At 42.7% G+C, this 5,393-nt stretch overlaps 1 pseudogene; it reads right to left on the reverse strand.

Moving 5' to 3' along the window:
* Nucleotides 1-3,751: 3,751 nt before the first annotated feature.
* Nucleotides 3,752-4,444, reverse strand: LOC147975779 (uncharacterized; annotated as a pseudogene).
* Nucleotides 4,445-5,393: the final 949 nt, after the last annotated feature.

A 5,393-nucleotide genomic window follows, 5' to 3' on the forward strand; every position in this document is an offset into this window, starting at 1 on the left:
ATATATACAGCCGGTCTATTCAGCTAATATTAGCAGAATAGTTATTCTGATAACACTTCCGCACTTCACACTCAACAGAAGCGAACTGCATCGTCTTTACTTTAGGCACTTCAATGCTTCACGGGAGAACTGCTTCATTTTTTGGCGGTCCGCTCGTGTTTTCTGTGTCGAACCGGGTGTTGTGGGATGATTTAATTTGTCTTCGGATCTCATTTGACCTTTATTCTTTCTAATTTACAGGAAAAGCGACTAGAATGTTTGCAAATCAAGCGATTTGGTGGACGAGCTTTCTCTGTTCATTCGTGTTCGCGTCGGATGCGACTTTTTTGTGCTCGGATGTTGTTTGTTAGTAGGAATTCTTTGATTGCGTTCGTTTTAATCGGTCTGTTTACTCTACAATTAGTTTATTTTTAGGATTTAGTTTTCAATTCCTGTGGATTTGATTGTGTGGGCGGGTGAGCTTCTTCCTCTCCTCTGTTCTTGTTGATTTTTTCGGTTTTGTGCGTTGATGCGTTTTTGAATCTTGTAATTACTGTCACTGTTGGTTTGAAGTCATTGTATTGCGGGTATAATCCTCATTTTTTGAATTGCAATTTTTAAATAAAAGCTTATGTTGTTCGTCCAGTTGCCGTGTGTTCCATGTAATTTTTTTGTGGGTATTTTTTGATAGTTTAGTGGTTGGACAATCTTTAGGTGAGTTATGGAAGTGCGATTGAATTGACACCTCTGTTAGTCTACCACATGTCTGGATTTCTATTGCTTTAATTTTATTGTTGTAGTTCTGGCATACGTTGTAGCGCACTGCATTTTCATTAGTAGTGTACTTCATTGTAGCTGCATGAGAGTGGTCATGGCAGCTTATGAGATTTCTCTTTTCTTAAACTGCATTCTGTGTTTTAGAGGACTGCATAATATGCACTTTCATACTGCATTAGCAGTATGGTTAATCTTCTATTCTGCTATTAGAATAGATGGTCCATTATATGCTTGTGTTAGCTGAATAGTTATTATGACTATATTTTTGAACTGCATACTATGAGAATTCTTTTGAACATCATATGTTACCTTCAAAGTTTCGACCATTCGCATTGTATTGTTACTATTCAGAGGACTGCTTTTTTATATTTAGGACCACACTATCTATTTGAGAGAACTGCATCACTTCCAACAGCAACTTGTCTGAAAAGGGTGATAAAATGATGCAGATGTGGTTGCATACTTTAACTAGGCATCATTCAAAGGGTCTGATGGACATAATTTTAAAACCATACTTTAGAGATATGCCACTGATGGCTTGCATCATATTAGATAGCCTATAGTGCAAATGTTGTAAACTTTAGGGAGTCTTCTTCTTTGTAGAAAAACACCATGGCCACTTCTTCGACCTCAAAGCCATTCTGGGAAACAAAATCTTTCTAACCAATAGTTATGTTGATGCAGTCTATAGAGTCGATGTGGTAGTCAGCTTGCATGTCTGCATACCCATTCTTGTATTGTGTCTCCAAAGTAACCTTCCCTGGACTCGGAGCAGGAAATTTTATTGTGGATGACCGTTTCTGCATTTTGGAATGGATGGAAAAAGAATGTTTATAAGTAAACATAAAATGTTTTTATTTTATACTTAGGATGATCTGTCTATGTTGACTTAAATATGTACATATATATGACTACTACTTTATAAAGTAGTTGCAATGTATGAACAAACTTATATACGAAATTGACCTCTAGTTTTACTAGGCTATATATTATACTATAACATGTTTGTACTGCAAGGTCATTTATAGTGTACTTTGCTAGCATGTTAAGAGAACTACAACACTGGTCTACTGACCCTCTTTTTTGTTCGTGTGTTGGAGTTCCGATCTAACTAGTGTTGATACCTGGTGTGGTACTGAAGAAAAATAGGTGTAACTATCTAGTCTTAATAGCTATCAAATCTGAACAACAATACAAATTCTATTTGTATTTGTTGACACTACTGAACAAATTGATGGAAATATACATTTAGATGTGGATTTGCAGCCTAGATTATGTCGGAATTGTGAGGGGAAAACATATCCAATTTTCCTGCAGGTCTGCGAGTGTGAGGCGATGAAGAAATGGTGCCCGATACCCCCTATTGGGTATGATCAGGCACTCGAGCATGCTGCACCACTCGGTGTTGGTGAGCTCTAGACCCTCTACGTACACGCATGTGTCCACTACCGGCGCCATCCTTGACAAACACCCGCACTTACAGTCCATGGAGGGTTTAGTGGAATTTCAAAGAACAGCTCGGGATGGGAGGCACCCTTGATCTACGATTTGAAGAAAAAGAGGAATGGGAGGAGGAGTTGTCTCAGTCTGAAGCATGAATGGATAGATTTTTATGCAACCAATTAAGCAACGGAAGTAATAAATGTTGTTCTTAGTGTTAGGTGGTGGATTGATTCTAATTCAGTGTACACGAATGCATTTGAGAAGCAACATGACTGCTTACTTGAATATAGCGAACTGCATTGTCATATCACAATGAGCTGCGGAATGCGTAGTTGGGCCTGTGTTTGTGGAGTGGTATGTGGGATTTTTTTTAAATTTTCAGCAGCCTCTCTTTTTCCTGTTGGGCCTATGTTTGGGGAGTGAAGACGTATTTGGCCCAAGTCGGCCTGTCAGCACGGCTGGTTCCCGGTGCGCTGTGTGTGCACCATAATGTTTAGTCCCACCTCGCCCGCAGAGGGCGTGCTCGACCTGTTTATAAGCGCGGGCGAGGCAGCACCATCGAACTCCTCTGGTTACTTATTTGGGCGCTTATACACAGCGCTCGCTGCTCTATCCTCTCTTACTTGTGGGCCCATGTTTGCCCGGCCGCATGCATCGTGGCTCAGAACGACTCGCCTACTGTGGGCGTAGACCTACTACGAAACTGGTTGGGGCCAGTTGCACCTGGGTGGTCAATTTTTTTAATATTTTCTCTCTTAATTTTTTTCCAATGTAGGGGCATGCACTGCTTAGTAAATCATCTTGCACTGCATTCATCATGTTTCTGTACTGCATGTGCACACATTCCACACTACACATTTTGGCACTACATTTTTGTGCACAGCATGTTGGTCGCATTTTTGTTTATTGTTTTTCCTCTTATGAGACTAGCTGGGGCCTAGTTGCACCTGGGTGGTCAAATTTTTTTCTTTGTATTTTTTCGTCTTGCATATTTTTTCAAATGTAGGGGCGTGCACTGCTTAGTAAATCATTTGTGCACTACATTGATCATGTTTCTATACTGCATGTTCACATATTCCGCACTACATATACAGATCACATTTGCCTTTCGTGTTTTTGCTCTTATGTATTCTTTTTTCTAGTGTACGGTGTGCACTGCTTTGTTGGGTATGTGTGCACTGCATTCGATAGAGTCCTATACAGCATACGTACACATTTTGCACTGCATGTGTCCTATTTGTGCACTGCATCTTCGTCCGTTTTGTGAACTACTCGAATCTAATGATACATAAGCAAATAATAGAAAGAAAATGATCACAAGCATTCTGTATGACAAGTTCATCACCAGCAAACTAAGTTCAGCAAAAAGCAATCTAACATAATCAAAGTTGATCATTACAAGCGATTATGCATGACAAGCAAACTAAGTTCAGCAAAAGCAAATGATCACAAGCAAACTAACAATACATAACCAAACAACAGAAAGCAAATTTGATGATAAATCTAAAACGTCGCTAGCATTGTTGGCTATTGGCCGGCATCGTCTACTTCTTCACCAGCTAGCGTCTCCCCATCCCGATCTGCTCCTGGCGCGCTTCTTGGGGGGCTCCTCCTTCTCCAGCTTTGCACGGCGAAGCTCGTCCTGGGTGAGGGTGATGTGGTTCCATATCTTGTATGTTGTGTAGGCGTCCTTTGCAGCGTACTCAATGTGCCTCTTAGAGAGAGGCAGGCTGGCCCAGCGCCTGTGTTCATCGTCGGTGATCTTCTTCTTCATGTTATTGTAGTAGTCGTCGATGAGCATGCTGGAGACGTCTCCAAGGGAGTCCAACTCCTTGGTTGCCTCGGGCACCCTCCACTCCTTCTGGATGTCGACGAAGTTGGCAATCTCCAGATTGACGCGCTCTAGCCCAGTTTTGTCACCGTCGATGGAGAAGCCAGCAAAGGTGTACCTGGGGTCGGCAAGGAAGTTGTCGAAGACGGTGCACCTTTCAGCGGCACTCAGTTGGAAGAGCAGCACCGGCTGAGTCTTGCCGACAGAGAGTTGGACGATGGCGGGTTCCTACATCGCTTTAGGCTCGTTGTTGTACTCGAGATCAATCCCGACGATCTTGTGGTGCTGGAGCCTGAGGTGGTGCCCGTGTTGCGTGAGGGAGATCGCCATCTGCTTCTTGTTGTTCGTGTGGATGACGTGCAACTTGGTGTTGTCGTGGGCCTCCACGTCCCTGTACTCATCGGAGAACACCATCGCTGGTAGTAGGGCTTGTTGTTTTCTGTGGAGATCGATGTGATGGAGCGATTTGGTGGCAACACAATGGATACTTGTGTTGTTTTGGATGATAAGGCCTTTGGCAGGGGTGTGAATTTAAGGGGGGAGGGTGGGGGCGGTGGGATGGCCGCATGGGATGAAATGCACGATCTCGCTGACGATGCGGTTGTGGAGATCGTGGGTTGGTGTTGCGTCTGTGATCGTGAGTTTGTGGCGATGGAACCACTCGGATTGGGTGGTTGTATGTGAATGAGGTTTTTTAACGTGGTTTGATTTTATTTTTGATCAGTAAATTTTTTTTAACCACCACTTTTTGTGCGAACGCGCATTTGTCACGTTTATATGTATCGTACGAGTTTAGGTACCTGCATTGCTTATCATACCGCACTGCATCGTCTAGCAAAAAGCATTGCATTTTGTCTATAGGTGCATACTGCACCTTTTTGCGTGTCCTTGCTGCAGCCCCTGGAAAAAAGTACATTGTATTCCGCAATTTTACGAGTTTTTCGCTGTGGACTAGACCGTGTATTTATTCATGTACGTAATCCGAAGCTGAATTGCTTATGATACCGTACTGCTTCATCTAACCAAATGCACTGCAGTTTTCTAGAGCTGCGTACTGCATCTGTTTTTGCGTGTACTTGCTGCAGTCCCTGGCACGGGAGGGGGGGTCCCCCCCCCACTTTTTTTGTTATGGCACTTATTTGAAGGTAGACTTTTTTTCAGACGCGTTATCTTAACATGCGCGTTGTTTTTGAATTTAACTTTCTTTACGAACTGCATGTATTTATTTGTTTTACTGACTGAACTTCATTGTTCTTCATAAAGAACTGCATCATACATGGTAGTCCGTCTTATTTAGCTGGGCCATTTTGGGTCGGCCCGTTTTATTTAACCCTTTCCCATGGGTGCCTAGTACGTGGCCCTC

The sequence above is a fragment of the Triticum urartu genome, chromosome 4A (genome assembly GCF_056163025.1).
Source record: "Triticum urartu cultivar PI428250 chromosome 4A, HENAU_Tu73, whole genome shotgun sequence".
In the NCBI taxonomy this organism is placed as follows: Eukaryota; Viridiplantae; Streptophyta; class Magnoliopsida; order Poales; family Poaceae; genus Triticum; species Triticum urartu.